The sequence below is a fragment of the Aquila chrysaetos genome, chromosome 16 (assembly GCF_900496995.4).
Source record: "Aquila chrysaetos chrysaetos chromosome 16, bAquChr1.4, whole genome shotgun sequence".
In the NCBI taxonomy this organism is placed as follows: domain Eukaryota; kingdom Metazoa; phylum Chordata; class Aves; order Accipitriformes; family Accipitridae; genus Aquila; species Aquila chrysaetos.
In genome coordinates, this window is record NC_044019.1 from 4,518,376 (window position 1) to 4,536,463 (window position 18,088).

The 18,088-nt window shown below is 42.2% G+C and overlaps 1 long non-coding RNA gene across 1 annotated transcript; it reads left to right on the plus strand.

Annotated features, from left to right (window-relative positions):
- The first annotated feature begins 422 nt into the window (after nt 1-422).
- Nucleotides 423-17,058, plus strand: LOC115351663. The gene is made up of 3 exons (XR_003926861.2): nt 423-1,163; nt 4,875-4,961; nt 16,052-17,058. It is a non-coding gene; the product is annotated as an uncharacterized LOC115351663 (long non-coding RNA).
- Nucleotides 17,059-18,088: the final 1,030 nt, after the last annotated feature.

Genomic DNA, 18,088 nt, shown 5'->3' on the forward strand with positions numbered 1-18,088 from the left:
CGCATTAACTCGCCGCCGCTGCCGCCTGCCCTCTCCCACCGCCCTCCCGGCCCACGGGGGGCACGGAGGGGCCGAGAGCCACCGTGGGGCATCGTGCACGCAGGGAAACACGGTGGGGGGGGGAAAGGGGCAGTTTTGGAGGGTCGCTGCCCCCTGCCCCCCTCCCCAGCCAGGCTGCTTCTCCCCATGCCTCCTCCCTGCCAAGGCCGGGATGAAGAGCTCTTCGTCCCCCGGCCACCCCGTCACGTTGTCCCGCTCCCCACTCCCTCTCTTTCGGGGGTACTGAGGGACGCTCCCCGGGTTATGCAGGGGGGAAAGGGGTGCCCGCCCCCCAAGCCTGCACGGCTGTTCTGAGGGAGTTTATCCCTCACTTCTCTCTGCTCCATCTGCACAGGAAGAAGAAGAAGAAGGGGGGAGGGAATCGGTTTGAGGGGTGTTAGCGGCCGCGGGGGCTGTCCGGGCTGCGTGTGCGCGTCCCCGGTGCGGCGGCGGGGAGGGGGCTGTGCTGTGCCGTGTTCCCCCCCCCCCCCCTCTCCCCGCCCGTTCCCGGCCTGGGACTCTTTCTCTCCCGCTCCCCCCCCCCCCCCCCCCTCGCTCCTAAGCGGGAGTTTCCAGGAAGCGCTGAGAAGAGCCGCAGCACCGCGCAGCCTCTCGCACAGCGAGCTCCTTCCGCCGAGACCGTGGCAGGAACGCCAAGTAGTCCCAACCGCCTCTCCTCCTTCACCCGGAAAAAAGCTCCGTCCCGCTCTCCCGTAGCGGGATACCGTTAGAGAAACGGGGAGAAAAGTCTTCCTCTCCCCCGCCCTCACCCCGCGGCCTTGGCCGGGATAAGTCGGAAGGAAGCGGAGAGGGGGAGGGGAGGTGAAAAAGTGCCGGCGCCGGCGGAGGGGTCCGGAGTCGCGGAGGAGTGAGGAGGCACGGGGAGCTCTGCGCGAGGGAGGGGGGTGAGCGGGAAAACGCGGCGCGGAGCCGGGAACAGCGCCCCCTCCCCCTCCCGTGGCGGGGGGGGTGTCTCTGAGGGGGCGGCCGGCAGCCCGCCGCCTCACGGCTCCCCTCGCCGGGGCGAACGGCAAAGTTCCGGGAAACTTTCCCCGGGTTTAGGGTGAGGGTCTGGGGTCGTGCTTAAATATCCCACCACCCGCGACGCGGTGTCTTCCTGGCAGGTGAGCGCCCTGGGAGCAGTTTCCAGACGGGCCTGGGGGCTGCCCCTTTCCCTTCGCCTCCCCACCCGTGTTCGGTTTTCCACCCCCTTTCTGAAAGGCCCGCGTTTCTGTCAGCACACCTGGGCCCTCCCTCCGGCCCTCACCATCAGCCGGGGAGGCCGCTCTTCCTGCGCCCTACAGATAAGGAGCTGGGCTCACCCCACCCCGCCGATGGCTACTGCCACCCCACGGGCAACTCAGTGGCTCATTTTTCTGGATAAGCAGACCTCTTGAGTGGCTGAAACGCACCGCCACGTTTAGGGAAGTTTGCCCCAGGTCGCCCCTTCCCCCCCCACGTTTGACTTTCTACAGGACCCCACAAACCCTAAAGCTGCCCCTAGACGAGAGCTTCACATCCTCACGTTAACCCTGCAGGGACAGCGGGGCACGAAACTGTGATCTAAGGCCTTAAACCTCCCCCCCCATCCCCTCCCCCTATCCCGGTTACACAGGCTTCGTGTCCTCCTATTAACCCTGTGGAGAGAGGACAAAAGCTAAACTATGATCCTGCTCTGCTTCCCCCATCCCATTCCCAGCTACATGAGCTTCACATCCTCCTGTTAACGCTGAAAGGAGAGGAGAACAAGAGCTGCTGATGATTGTAAGGCCTTGCTCTGCTTCTCCCCACCCCCTCTGCCAGCCCCATCCCCCACTGCAGCTCCCATAGACTTGTATCCCTCCCATTAACGCTGAAAGGGGAGGACAGGAGCTCTGATGGGTTTTTCTCAGGCTTACTCTGTTTTCTCCCCCCCCCCCCCCCCCCCCCCAACCAATACCAGCTCCACAGCCCTGCAGAAGTGCAAAGCATGCATCTGGCTCTGCTAGCAGATCGACTGAATGCCCCCTTTCCTCTGAGCTCCACAGCCCTGCGAGGGAAAAAAACCTGATTCCCCTCGTTTTGCTTATTCATTATATGGGGCTGGTAGTGTGCTTTTTAAAACGCGTGATCTCTTGTTTTAGAAGCATCTGTGCTTTAAGAATAAGGTTTTGTCTTCCCTCATCTTGAATGTAGCTCTTCATAATAATCTCTTGAAGTGCTCCATTTTTGTCCTTAAAGTTCTATTTTATTACCTCTTCTGGATCAGTGAAGGTCGGTTTAACCCTTTATATATGAAAATCAGCAGTCACTGTAGAAAAAAGGTTGCCCTTTTCTTTACTAATTCATGGTTATAATAATATTTTATTGAGTAAGAGTTTTTTCCAGACCAGTCCTGATGCACGCTGAAAGAATTGTGTGCTTCAGCACTGATTAAAGTCATGTATGAGTTAATGAGAAGCTTGCAGAGTATGTGAAGCAAGAGAAAATCTTTAACCAGCTCTGCTGTTCCTTCTACATACCACAAACTTGGAAGCTGTAACCAGAAGGTGGATTGAATATGTGTGACATGCTGCAGTAGGAGACTCTTGTAATTGCATCACAGGTGGATGCTCACTCAATTAATGTATTATCATTTTCAAAATTCCTTAAAGTTGGGTGGGTTTTATTTTTTTTTTAAGTGTTTTGAGACTTCATATTTAAAAGTACGTTGAAAACCTTGGATAAAAGATGCTACAAGCCTACAAAGTATTATTTTCTGGATTGTTTTTTTATTTTAAACAATCGCCTTGGTTTTTCTCCTATGCTAACTGCTTCCCGTATTAATAGATTGATAACACATAAGAGACTCTTAGGTGCTGGAGGAACGTTAGTGATGGTGTCAACATTTTAGTTGTGGGACTTCTAATTTAAGAAACATATTGTCATAAGGAATAAGATCAAGGCTGAATCCTGCTTGCATTTGGGTCCAAATATAAAATACACTTTGGAAGAAGTCCCCAGTGAACACTGAGAGTAATTAAGTAAAAATAAAACCTTCCACTTCAGCCCCCCCCCTCCCCCTTTTAACATAGACAAGTAAGTGCAACACTGTTTTCATTCCACCATTTTCATTACGTGTCCTGATATTTCTTAATTTTGTTTTGCATCTTAAATCCTCAAGTGACTTATAACTTCTGTGATTTTGGGGTATTTCTAGACTATACTTCTAAGGAAGTCATCTCACTGTGTCCCAAAAGGAGCTATTGAGCAGTCATTCTCGTAAAAAGGACTGAACTTCTTACAGCTTTGCCTTTCTAAATACCTTTTTTTTTTTTCTGTCATTTTCATACTTAATTGTTGGATTCCTTTTTCCTTACATTAAGTAAATATTTATTAGTACCAGTTGGATTTTTTTTTTCATCTTTTTAAAAGAACAGAGCCTTGTCACTGAGACAGTCACTTCATACTGTATTGAGGAGATGACATAAAAAGTGAGGGCAAGTTGTCTTGTGCTGGGAACGTCAATGCCATTTTTGGAAAACAATACTATAGGAAATGGAAAGAAATATACATTTTATGCTGGTGGGAACTTGTAATGAGGCTAAGAGAGGATTTGATGTCTCAGAAAAGCAATCATTACAAGGGAAAAAGCAGGACTTTATCATCCATTTGTAGAAGTTCTCTGGCTGAATATCCTTTTGGGGAACTGAAATTTGGCTCAAGTCTGTTTATGAACATCTGTTGAATGGAATTTTAAAAAGGCACAGATTATAATCTTAGTTTCTGTTGACTGTTTAAGATGATAAAATACAAACGAATGTATCTGCAAATACTGGTGTTTTTTTTTCAAATAATGAGCTGTGTGAATGTTCTATAGTCTATACTACTGATTACCTGGTTGTATAAGTGTTTTCCATATATTTTTCTCTTTAGCGTATAAAATATAGCCTCTATACCTTTCTGTACTTGTTTAATTCTATTTGAATACTTTCCTAGTAAGCTTTCAAGTTTTATTTTTTTTGTAACATGAGACTCTTGGATTTTGGTGTTTCTGACATTTTTTGCACAAAGAATACAGTGATATATTTGAGGGAAAATTTTGAGAACTGTTGGGTATTCCCAGAACTGTGGCCGTTTGCTTAGATTCACATCCTGCCCACCTGTCTTCTGCTAGGTTTCTGTAAATGCAATCACTTTGTGTCCACTCTCTCTGGATAGTACTACTTCAGCATCTATTTCTGCAGTGTTTGTGACCTCCTGTTATTCAGGGAGGTCTTCACTGTAATTTTCCCTCCTATTATTTTGCTTCTTTTGCAGCCTGATGTTTTTGCTGTTGTTTTATATTCCAAGCAAGGATCCTGTGAATGCTTCAGCTCAGAATTTAGGTCATCTCTGATGGAAGAAGGAAGACCTAAAAAGTAAAAATAAGATTTCAATGTGCCTTTAAAAGTGACAACTCTTTTGGAAAAAAATGTACAAACTCATCTGTATTTTGTGGCTGTATAGACTGGGGGGAATGGAGGGTGCCTTTTTTGATTGCAGAATGAAAGCTAAGTAGCTTCATGTGAGTGTGGTTTCTTTCCCATGTGCTTTCCTGGTCTTTTTCATTTTCACACCTGCTTTGAGCTTTAATCACTCAAATTATTCATAGACTTGCCCTGGAAAAAGAAGAGAGTGACCTCTTCCCATCTGGAGTAGATGGATTTACCATCAATAATTGTAAATGGACTTGGATGACTTAATAATGGTTTTTATACTTAAAATTTTTAATTCTGTGATTTCATTGCGTTTTAAGAATTCTACACATGGTCTTTTCTGAACTGGTAAGTTGAAGTTGTACCATAGAGACTTATTTCTTGCAAATTACCTCTTAGCATTGGGCTGCCATCTACAAAGTGCTGATGATCCCCCATGAACTGCTGAGTCATCAAAGAACATGCGTCTTTCACAGGACCAGGCCCGTAAGTTGCAGTCTTCTTTTTTCTGTAATTATATACAATGTCTTCCATGACAAAGAACCTCAAGACAATTTATGAAATCAACAGCCACAAAAGTAATGCAGTGCTTGTTGGGGATTATGTATTCGCACTGATTACAATTTAGCAGTCCCTCAGCCAGAGGGTATCTAGGGGGACATAGAGCCAACTGCTTCTCAATTCGTGTGTGTTGCTATAAGCAGCAAGCTGGAATTGATAGATATCTGTTGCTATTGCCACAACTCTTGCTTTTCTGTTACTTTAGCGGCTTAATTTAAATTATTGAGAAACTTGTGAACCTGTTTTGTTTGTTTTCTGCTCTTCCCAGCAGCTATCTGCAGTTTTATATGTATTAAATGTGCTAAGCTTCATCTGGCCTAGATGTATAATAAATACCTTAGTAAATGCGGTTAAGTCCAGTTTCCTCTATTAACTCAGAAGAGATTTGTTTCTTATCTGAATTGTTCCTCCATTCAGAAGGAGAGAAGCCTTGCATAGCCAGAGTTCACCTCATAAATCACCTAGACAAATTGAACTTGGGGCAGAAGAAGATACAAAATGAGAATAGTTGTGATTTAGACTCAGTGACCTTTGTGGTGTTCTGCTATGGAAATGTGCTTGGCATGAGACAGAGGGAGAGAGCCACCTGTCACCAAATGCATCTTCGTAATGGAGGGAGCACCATGAGGGTGACTTCCATGGGCTCAGCAATCATGCAGTGTGTTTAGATAGTTGTCCCATATTTCTTTAATGTTGTCTTTTGCATACAGTGCTGCCATTTTCTCTCTGTTACACTTTTTTGGACGCTCAGAATGCAATGAAATTTTTCAGTAGCTGCAGACAGGTTGTTGGGCAGTTTGGTGTCTTCTCAGTGTGTTCTCTTGGTTCAAAGAACAAGGTATGTTACTTCCTGACACTGATGTGGTATTCTCCACAGCTGCATGGAAGGGCCACTTCAGAAATCAGCAGCTCTTCAGCTTCCCAGGTTTTATTAACTGAGTTTATTTGGTGATTAGTAAACAGACATGTTAAGAAAATCTGTGGCCCAGCCTTTCCTCTTTGCAATTCCCGAGACTTGTCAACCAAACTCTGCACCCTTGCCATCTACATTTCAGTATCCCTGTCATCTTATTGCAGTTTCTGGCTTTTCTGTTGGAGATGGAGACATGTAAAGACATCGTTAAGACGGCAATATTTTTGGTGGAAACAAAGAAAGAAAATGCTCTTCAACTTCTGAATGTAGGTGCTAGGTGCTCTTGTAACACCAGGTCACTGGTTTCTCCTTCCCCCTGCCTCCCACATTTGGTAGAATATTCATTGGGATTAATTCTAACAACTTGATAAATTAGTGATGTATTTCACAGGCCTATCACTGGCTAGAACAAATCCCGCAGGAAAAGAGGGAGCAACTGCTTTTTTCCCTAATTTCTAACAACTATTTGAAATATAAATGTTTAGAATAGTTACTGTTTTCCAGCTATTCCTTCAACTGAATTGCGGTTGTCAACTAAGTCCCACTTCTCAAGTGTGCCTCCCTTCACCTTTAAATATCCTCTACATGAAAGTAGTATTTGGTGACTTCCATTTAACAGTATTGGTCTGTTACTGATAACTTTTTAATCAAAAGATTAGAAGGACCTTCTTGGTCTTCACCCAGACTCTGCTACGATATGCAGATATGTCATCATGTACTTGCTAATTTATCGGGCTATATCATAGAAGATAGAGCTACCAGACGGCAATCTGTGCAGCCGCAATAATTCATATGAGTTGGAGTGGAGGTTCTGTACCAAATGATGCTAATGCACAGACTACATCTCTTCCTAACCCCATAGTAATGCTGTGGCTGTTTCTGATGATTGGAACTCTTCTGATTAGTTACCAAGCTGCTCTTTGTTTGGTTTTCTGCCTAATTTAAACAATTCATCTTGTCTTTATTCAATACAAGGTTATTTTCTACTATTAGCTCTTTCACAATGTCTTCATTACTTATTGATTACAATTCTGAAATAGTTGGGGGTTGCGGGAGTTCTTTTTATTCAAACAGTGTTTGATGAATATATTTGTTGGCACCTGCAAACTCTGTCCTTGTTTCCTCCACTCCTTCCATGTTTACTTTAAAGACCCTTCACAACAATCTTGACTCCCCTAGTTATGATGGGTCTTTCCTTCTACTAGATTAGAGCTTCCTGTTGGTGTTTTGTCATTTCTGAGTAAGGAAAGTCTGATACCTTTCAGCTCAGTTGTTGCTGCTTCTCCTCAGCTCTCCCAGGGGTCTTGCACGTGCTTTCAGTTCTGCCTTACGTTTTTGATTTCGTGAGGTTCCCTACTATTTACATATCTTCACATATATCCTCTTCATACCATCTGCTACGTTATGTTTTGCTCATCTCTGAAATTTAGTAACCATATTTCATGCAATGTTATTCTACATTATTTTCTTAAAATTTAATTAAAAGTTTCTGAAAGAACAAAGCACATTAGAATTCACCTTTTCTGCGTAGAAACCTTAACTGATGAGGGGACAACTCAATAAAAACCTTTAAGTGTCTTGAAACAAATGAATTTATAACCAAAATTTTGTACATTATTTATCCAAAAGGTATATCATCAAATCAGCTAGGAGAGTTTTATTACTGACAGAAGTTCAGGTTATTATTAAAGAATGCTGTCTTCTCTATAAACTCTTTTTCTTTGGAATTCAGCAATTCTTCTAAGTAGTATTTACTTTCGAGTAAGTGTGTGGCTGTGCCTTGTTAGATAAAAGCTGCAGTACTAAAACTGTTTTACTGAACTTAGCTCCTGACCTACCTTCTGAGGCCATGTCTACAAAGGGATGATACATCAATCTAGTTTGTTTGATCTAATTACAGCTATTTAACTATATTGAGCACAAGTACACTCACCCCGCTTTGTTATGCTGATTTAAGGTATTTTCACTCTTGATTGGGTGCATGGTTCTTTCTTGTATTAATTTACCTCTCAAAATATTCTGGGCAGTTATCCCATGGAGTGGAGTTCTGCTACTCAGCGATATGTTTTTTTCACAGTGTGCTGACAGGGAATTCTCAGGAATTTGGGAATTCTGTGGGTCAACCTGACAAATCACTATTCCTTTTCTCCTGGCATCCATTGATTTTTGCCTATACAACTTCTTTTTCAACATGCTGCAAGGTTGCACGAAGAAGAAACTGGTAAATCCATTACAATGCATATTCCTGGGAGGTTGCACAGGTGGAAAGACTTAGTTCTGCAGCTTCATAATCAACCTGCTACTTCTGTACAGGATTTATCTGGAGCAGTTTACTCAATGGTGTACTGTTTCTGGGTGTAGTCAGCTAGCAGTGACTGATACACAGAGTACTGGTGCAGAACCGGGATGGCCAGGAGCAGTGGCCACACATCAGGATGACAGAATTGCATTCCTAGAAACCTGGGCAGATCTCAGCTGTAGAGGCAGAATACAAAACAAAGACTTTCCTTCACATGCAGAAACCCATTGCCATCTGTGGAAGAGCATAATTTCTGATTACTTCCAACTGAAAACTAGCCAGTTTTATGTCAGGCATATTGTCATGGGATTTTTTTTTATGTATATATCTGGAGAAGGTGCTGATCCTTCTGTGTCATAAAGCTTGGCAATGCATAAGAAATTACCTAGAGTTTTTCCTGGGTCCAGTCTGTGAATCAAATAAGAGTTATGGGGGTTCAAGGAGTAAACATGGTCTGTCAAGCCAGGAGAAAGAATTTATGAACACAAAGAACAACTTCTTAATGGTTGTACACGGCCTTGCTCATCAATGTAGGTGATTTACCATTGAATGGATGTAGAATGGTATTATGAAACTTCTCCAGAACAAACTCATTAGAAACTTGAGCTTGCCCTGATTCGTACAACATCTGTAAGAGGCAGGGAAAGATGCTGAAAAGTGGGTAGAAGCAAGGAATGGAAAGACACTTTCAATGTTGTGGATGTCCCATGAAAAAGCCTCTGCAAAATAGCCATTTTGTAAGGAAAAACTGCACTGTGATTTTATGAACAAGAGGTAACAGAGCAAATTAATCAAAGAAACAGTGTTTGACCTTATTAACAATTATTGTAGGTGATGTCATGCTACTGTGGGCTGAGGTGGAGCTCAGTGAAGATCTTCAACAAAAGTATATCAAAGTAGTTTGACTTAGAAAAATAAAATTAACAAACATTTAATCTGAAATGCCTTGTAAACTTTAAACTCAGAGTGCATATATATTTGCATAAGTGATGCACTTAATGCACTCCCTAATCTTTTCTGGAGCTGGCAGTTGCAAAAAAGTCCTCCAAGTAACTTCCTAAATAGTAGCCTGAGACAGTGACCCAGAATGGTGTGTTCTTCATCTAAAAGTCCAATTTTTTAATTGAAATATTCCTTTCTCACCAGCATTTTTCTTCCTGTATTGCTATAATAATAAATATAGCTGTCATAGAGACATCAGGAGGTCCTTAGATCCCATCCTGACTCTGAGACAAGAGAGAGGTGCTTATCTGTATCGCATACAGATGTTTGTATATCCTGTCCTTAAAAAAATCTGAAATGCAGGGCATTCCGCAACTTCCCATGCTAGTGTTTTCATTGTTTAAATGTCACTTTTGTTACTTTACCAGATCTTACTGTGAATTAAGTCTATTACCTATTCTACTTTCAGTGGACATGAATGTTTGATTGCTGACCTTTACTGTAACAAAATGGACTATTGGTATTTTGTCCCCTCTCAATTCTCACATGATGTCTCTCCTTTTTTTTTTTTTCTTTTTATTAAGGAAATCCCATATTTCTATTTGTTCTTGGGAGTTAGATTTTCTCAGCCTCCCAGCATTCTTGTTGCTCTCTTTGTGCTCTTTCCAGTTGGTTTATATCTGGTTTTATGTTTTTTATGTGGTACCTGAAAATGGATTCAATATTCCAGCTGAGATTTCACCAACACTGGGTTGAGCAAGATAATTGTCATGGGTGTCCTGCGTAAAGCAGCCTTATTAAATATTTCTGTGATGTATTATCTTTATTGTGTTGACTCAAATTCAGTTTGTGATCCATTATAACCACTGGCTTCTTTAGTGCAGTACTGCTGCCCAGACAGTTACTCGCCTCCTTGTGCATGTTCATGTCTTGATCCTTGGCTACAAAAAAAAACTCTGCTGAAAATGCCGTGCCTGAAGACACGGGGGGGAAAAAGAACTGGTTTTCCAAATGCACTATTCTTGTGAACTCCAAGTGGGTCAGCCTGACAATGGAAGTGGAATTGTGAGATAATGTTAATTTTCAATATGGATAGAAATTATAATATGTTTTGTCTTATTATTACTCAGAAAGCATTAATTTCATAAAAAGTTCTAATATGAGCTGGAATAGGAATGTTTGCTTGCAAATGCAAAATAACATGAGTCTTAGATTATCATTTTCTTGCTAAACTTTTTCACTCTCCTGCTATTCACAAAATGAGCAGAATAACTTTGTTAATGTCCCTTTTAAAAAATAATAGACATAGTTGCTAGTGTTGAGATGAACCAAAGTTAAATCTGAAAAGCATTTGAAGAAAGAAGAAAACAACAACAGAAAAGTTATGGGATTCTGGTTTTGTCCAAAACGTTGATGACATGAAGATACAATTTATGGATGTGAGGTGTCCTCTTGGTCTTTCATGCAGTTATCTGGTCAGAACACTGAAAAAAGAAAAAGAAAAAAAAAACCAAGAAGGAAAAAAAAAAAACCCAAAGTGAAGACACTTTTCAGCTCCATGCCCCTGTCTATTATTGTTTATAGAAACATGAAGAGGTGGCAGGTGCAAGGAAGGAATCTTTGACAGCATGGAACACCATGCATTTGAAATCATGAAAAAAATCTCCAGTGGTCAAACAGTTAAGAACAGAAGATCCCAGGAAGGGCAGCTATGGTTGGTTTGCTAAGGAAAAGTATTGCTAAAGCAGGTATGTTTTGTCTGGAGAGATTAAGAGACCCTAGATGGAAAGAAATAGGTGATACATATTCCTGGTGATGTTATTTATGATGGAAATGAAAAGCTGTTATCGAAAACTAGAAATGCAATGTGAGCCTTTTATGGTCTTCTGGGGAGGTGCCATGCTCTCTGGCTTTTTGGAAAGCTTTACCCTTAGAAAAGCTGCTTCTTTCAACAGTTCTCTGCAGAACTAGAGGACCATTGCACTGCTGAGGTGACAGTGTGTAGCCTTGACTACAACAAGGATCACTGCTTAGTTCTCCAAGCACTGTCTGACACAGAGAATTTGCTGAGCTTGTGCGTACTCCAGGGCTGGGTCAGCCTACATATTATTCACTCTCTCTATTTCATGCTTCTTTACGCTCTTGTGACCCGGATGAATTTAACAGGGAACTAAGCAGTGTGTTCAGTTTTCCTGTGTACAGTTCTTACGCTTTTGCCCATCTTAATCCAGTTCCTCACACTGTGATGTGGTCTCTTAATTGTAAATCAAATCATATAACCTGCCTTCTCAAACCCTGTCTCATTCAGTGAATGTTTTTTTTTCAGATTTTCCTTTTATCCTTGTTATTTGATGTTTGCTTACATATTTTATTTATTGCATATAATTCAAGTGCTGCAGTAAATACAGAATTACTAATTGTAATGGATTTTTGTGATGATTTTCATTTTCACTATAGTATCCGAATACTTTTTAACCACCATAAATGTATCTTCACGATATTGCAAAGAGATTTTCCTCTCATTTCACTGACGCAAAGCGGGGAAATTAATGGCAAAGCTATCAAAGTTCTCCACTGTATCTGTATGTTCCACAGTGACAATAAACAAATTTTGAACTTGCCCGCAGTAAACTAATTGTATCTTCTTTATTGATCATCCACCAGGTTGCAGGTGAGCTTTCAAAGGAGGCTGCTGGTACTGGTTAACCCCTCTGTTTGGACTTTCCTAATGTTGGGCTTGAGGGGCCTCCCTTAGCTGTCTTATGCCAGGCTTTTGAGGCAACCATACCTCATTTTGACCATAAGGACATCAAGCCCCAGCATAAAAACAGTTAGTCCTTTTCAGCCTGGTAGCCTCACTAGAAGGATTTTTTTAAATCTAATTTTGTAATAATAAGACATTCTAATCTAGCTATCATCTTAAATGTACTTAGGCCTTTACATATATTTGGTGCCAACATAACCCTTTAGTTTAAATACCTGTGTTCAAGCCATAATCTATGTATACAAACTAACCCTATCCCATATCAGCCTTTCTTTTGTTGGAGTTAGCTGAAATAAAACTTCAGTCTTTTCTCATGATAGATTCTTTGCTCTTATAACCACCTTAGGAAGCCTTTTGTATGACTATTCTCGTTTTCTTGTATCATTTTTGAATATAAACAAGAATTCTGCAAGAGAGCTGTTGCCATAACATCTGGATGTGCCTTACCTGGTCTTTAGATCACATTTGTCATCTTCATTTTTGTGATGTTTAGTCATTTCTGTGACTAAATAATGCTTCTGAGTCTTCATCCTTCTCTATTAACTGTGATGAATTCCCAGTTTACAAGAATTTTGGCTGTTAGTCCCTGTGTGAACAGCCTTGTGATTTGCATTAATCTTATTACTGCATTCCACCAGTCCATTCCTCAGGATTCCTGTGCTGTTCCAGAAGCTCATCCAGTTCTTCATTTAGGATATTCCAGTTTTCTGTATTGATGCTTTTTGATTTTGTCAGTAACGAGCTATATTAACACTTTTTTTTTCAATTCCTTGTGCTCACGTGGCTTAAAAGCAATAAGTAGCACCAGTTCTGAGACCAGTGCTGGAAGAGCTTTTAAAGCACTCGCTCTAGCCCAAAAGTTCCCATTTCAACACAATTCAGCATGGGTTTTTTAGCCATTTTTTACCCACAAAACTTTTCTTGCACTAATCTTCATATTTTCCAGTTTAACTTGTATTTTCGCATGTGGCACCAGATCAAATGCTTTACTGAATTTAAGGTGGATGAGATGAACTGTTTTCCTTTACCAAGAAAAATCTGCTTTCTTATCAAAGAAAGACATCAGATTTGTCTGGCATGATTGCCTTTATTAAACCTATGTTGCATCTTATCTGTTTATTTTCCTCTACATCTCTTCCCCCTCCAGGGGAAAAAGAACTTAAGTTTTACATCTCACTGAGGCCAGGCTAATTAGCCTCTAGTTGTCTGGACATTACTTTCCAAGTCTTTGGCTTGATTTTGTTGTTGTTTTTTTTCTTTCTTCCCATAGTAGAATGTCAATTTAGATTATTTTTGTACCTCTAGAGGTGGTAGAAAAATATGCATTCATTTGCATCACAACTCAACTGTAGTGCTTCATGTTTTGGTGTTTGGTGGTTTCTCTTTTTTTTTGGCGGTGTTTTATTTGTTTGTTTGTTTGGGTTTTTTTAAGAAAGATGCTATGTCATGGCTATTGATACAGGAAAAGTAATGAATTTTGAAGTATTGCAAAGTCCTTTAAAAAAAAAAAAAAGAGAAGATTCTTAAATTATAATAGCTGAATCCAGGACTCCATTATCCTGTGTAACTGTTCATAACTACCAGTGGATCATTACAGCCAGTGGCAACACTGATCACTGACATTCAGAAGTTATGTTCCTCGTGCTGCTTCAGCATTATTTACTGCTATCATCCCTGTGTTTAAACAGAAAGTGTAGTGTGCTGGCTACTCTACACCTATGTATAAGGTAGTCTTTAAGAACATACAGTCTAAGAATAGACAAAGTAAAATAATACAATAGGAAGGTAGTGAATCTGGAGGGTCAGGATTACATAGGGAAGGATGCAGTGCTCTCAGTGATTACATGAACCCATGCCACTGGAAAAGGTAGGTCATTAACTATGTTTCTTCAAGGTAGGAAAAACCACTATTTTTAAATACTTTGTTTCATAATGTATGTAGTTACACTCCTTAGCAATACATAGAATGAATATGAATCTTTCTGAGCACATTTTGCTCAGGTACCTAATTATAAACATTGGAATGTAAGCACCAACCATTAAATGTTTGAATTTTGGGTTTGTTGTTGTTGTTTGTTTGTTTTGCCAGATATACTCAATTTTTTTATAAACATTTGAAAACTATGTCTTTTTTATGATTCCTCAGTCTGTCTGGAGCCCAGGGTTCTGTTTTACAGAGAAAGTGAACATTTCTGACCAATGCCTTTGTTTTACTGAAAGTGCATGGGATAGTATCAGCCTTTATAAAGAAGTAATATAACTAAGGTTTGATTGTGGGCCTCTTTAAAGGCATAGATAACTGTTAGATAAAAATGACCTTGTTTCACAGTTCCAGTACTGAAGTCTAAAAGTTCCAGCAAAGCTGGTCTGAATGTCCTTAAATTTTTGTTCCTAATGCAAGTAAATTTCACTGAGGTACATACTTGTGAAGTTAAGAATCTTACTTTTAGGCCATGTACATTTGAGCAAGATTACAGGATGGAGGCCTTAAAAGCAGAAAATCAGTCACATCCCTGCATGCAGACTTCTGTGCGCGTGTAAAGTCCTAAAGCTCCCCATGTGGGTTAGATTACAGAATTAAGAGTTTGAAATACACATTTATGGGTGACTGTTGAAAGGTAGATCAGTAGAATTTCTGTCTGGCCCTTTCATGATCAAATGTTTCAAAGCTGGTCAACACCTTGTTTATGTGGAATATTGCAATTGTTTTGTTTTATTAAATTTTCTATCAGTTATTTGTGCCTGCCTTTGTATAGCTGAAATGAAGGGACATTACTAAGTGTTCTCCCCATAGCATGAATATTTAACAGTTTGTGTTTTCTTTCTCTGTATTGTGTGTGTGCCTATATAATATCAACAAAATATCTTAAAATCAGTTTTTGCAAGAGATTTTCAAAGGACATCATATGATTGAGTCACAGTGCTGAGTAAACTCGGCTATTGTAGAATTTCACCTGAAATACTAGAATGAATTTGCCAAATGGTGGTATTTTACAGATAAGCATGGATTCAGCTAACTTCCCCTAGAGATTTTATTTCAGTTTGATCTGAGTTCCCAGTACTGGTGAACGCGCGTCTTTTAGAAATCAAAAAATCTTTAGCCCATTTCTAAAGAAGATTTTCTTTGTTTTCTCAGATGTACAGATACTCATTTTCTTGAACTAGGATCTGGTATGAAGTATTCTGGGTGGATCCTGCAAAGTGCTGAGTACATGGTTAACTTTAAGGGAGTATATGCTTAAAAATCACCGGGACTGCTGATGTTTAAAATTACGCATATACTTAAGTACTCTGGTGGCCTGAGGCCAGTGGCTTTTGCATCTTCTAGGACTGAGCCCTAAGGAGACTACAGTGAGCAGTTGCAGCTGAATTTTCCCATTTTAAGTATAAGGTTTAAAGCACAAATTCTGACAGCTGTTTAATTAAAAATACTTATTTTAAATGCGAGGAATGCAATATGCAGAGTCGATACGCCTGGTTTCTTTCCGTCTCTCCTGGCATCTGAGCTCTCGCTCCTCTACAGCGTTAGTGCAGGGCTTGCAGTTTTCAGTGGTGCTCCGTTCCTGCCTTATCCTCTTCCATCTTTTCCATCTGCTTCATTCTGTTTGGAAAATGGCAATGTAGAATGTGTTTGGTGTAACCTTAATCCTGACCAGCATCTGGGCTCCGTTTAAAAAAAAAAAAAAAGCATCTACTGCAGGCAAGGGTTCTGTATGTGTTTCCCTGCTTTAGTAAAACAAAGTTGGGGGGGGGGACCAACCAAAAATAAGCATAGCAAAATAATATTTAATTGACATGTTGATGAATATGTAGGTTTTAATATGTTTTCCTGCATACATGGGCAAACCGTGGTGTTTGTACTTTTCACCTCACCTCTATCCTGGTGGGTGTCATGTCCGAGGCAAACCGGATTTGCACCATTTTAGAAAAGGAGAGAAAAAGGGGGGGTGTGGTGTGCTGTATGTCTTCAAATCTCTTTCAACAGCCACGCTGTTAATTACTCACAAATACGTAAAAGTTAATGCCACCATAAAAAATGTGATGAACTGAAATTCCTGCGTGATGCCTTATGACATTTCCCTATTAAACTTTTACAGGCCTTTTAGAGGTCCCCGATGGCGAGGCGATTTTATGAAATACTCCAGAAGAAAGTCACGAAGGTGAAATTGCGGCGACCCAGCCGTGACTGCGGATGGTCCCCCCGTCCCCCCCCACCCAGGCCATCCCGCCCCTGTTCCACGACCCCGGACCGAAGCCGCCGATCAGGTCAGTGAAGCTCGGTGGCGGGGGGCTCGCACCCCGGGCCGGGCCGGCAGCCGTTCGTCGGGGGCTCCTCCGGTCAGCCCCCGCCGGTCCTGGGATATTTTCAGAGCTCAGCCTGTCGGGCAACCGGGCGCCTTTGAAAATCTGGCGCTAGATGTCTTCGGCACCTGGAGATCGCGCACATGACTCCGTAATTGTGCACCCTGCGGAGTAGCATTGTGTTTAGCCACACGTTAAAACAGCCGCTTCAGAGCGAGTTCCGATGGCTGGGGTGTGACTCCTCATTACAAAGCGCAGAATAACGCTTTTCAGCCAATTGCCCTTCCCTGGTGGGTGTCCCCCCCCTTCCATTTTTGGTTGCTGTTTGATTTCTCCCGACCCCGAAGCCGGCGGTTCCGTGCCGCATCTGCCCTGCGCTCTCAGCTCAGGGCTGTTGAACTTCACTCCCCGAGCAGCCGCAGAGGTCGCTTCTGAGCAGCACGAAAAGGGTTGTGTTTTTTTTTTTTTTTTAATCCCCCCCCCACAAGGCTCTCAGTCCCTCATGGCCGGAGTGGAAAAGCACGTTTAAATCCTGAACTCGGATTTCCCACGTGGTGTCTGGTTGAGCTGCTGTCACAGCCACGCCGCGCACTCCCTTGCACAGGGCAAAGGCGCATCTCTCCTGCCTCTGCTGAGAATGCAGGTGGTGATTAATATTTTTAATGAAGCGGTATTTTCAGGACACTGCACTGAAAACCAAACTTGTGCGAAAAGCTAGCACTCGTCATCAGCAGGATCCTGCTTTCTGAATCCACCACCAAGTGTACAAATAATGAGGGGATTAAAGTTCTACTCCACCTTCCGTGGGCGACCGTTCATAAGTGATCAATGTTTGTCAGCGATTTGAGAGTTAATTCAGCCAAGTTTATAGCATTTGGCATTCTGGGTCCGTACACATGCAAAGAGCATGTGTGGTTTTGGAGTGAAGAATTAGCAGTGTGTACTGGGAGACAAAAACAATTGTTTATGTGAATACAGGATATATTGGATACATGTATAAGCATTAAAACGGGGGGGGGGAAGGAGGGGGAAGCTTTTTTTAGTTGACTTTTCAGCCCATTCAGAGATCATGGTCATAATGCACAGTGTTTCAACACTGGCTGGGGAGAAAGGGAAACGGAGGGGGGGCAGGGGAGTACCCAAAGTTGCATCTGGTGTTCAGATCTCGCTGTAATTTCTAAGGGAAGGTGTCCCCTACCTTGAATTATTTAGTTTAAACACACCTAGAGCACGCCTCATCCTTAAGGCCTTTCTCCCGATGTCTCTAGGAGGCACCCTTTATCGAGCAAGGAGATAAAATCTTGGCAAAAAGAGCACCGAAGGATGTGAACCCCTCGGAAAATTCCACTTCCTGCACAGCAATGCTTGTCCTTGGGTCTCTCACTCATTCCCATGCACTTAACAAGGGATTTCTGCCTGAGGCTACCACACCAACTTTCTAAATAAATGCCGTGCTGCAGAGAATACCCGAGCTCCCTGCTTTGGCAGTTAATCTCAGCTCAGCACGATCTGTCTCTCCTCTCTTCCTACTTCCCTCCATTTTATTTCTCCGCTGGTTTTTCTCTTCGGCAGACTCCAACTCTCTCTCTCCTGCTGAACTTGCCGGGAACAAAAGGCTCCGTTCCAGATCCAGCCCGCAGTTGCCGTGAGAAACTTCCTTGCAAGCGCTGTCTGTCGCTCCGCTCTCCCTCCCTCGCTCGCTCCCTCCCTGCCTCGGTAAAATGGCAGTGCAAGAGCTTTATGAAAAGGGTGAAAAAACCTCCTTTCTCGGCGCCTGCCTCTCCCGCAGCAACCCCCCCCACCCAAGTCGTGACGCCTGAACTCAAACTTCT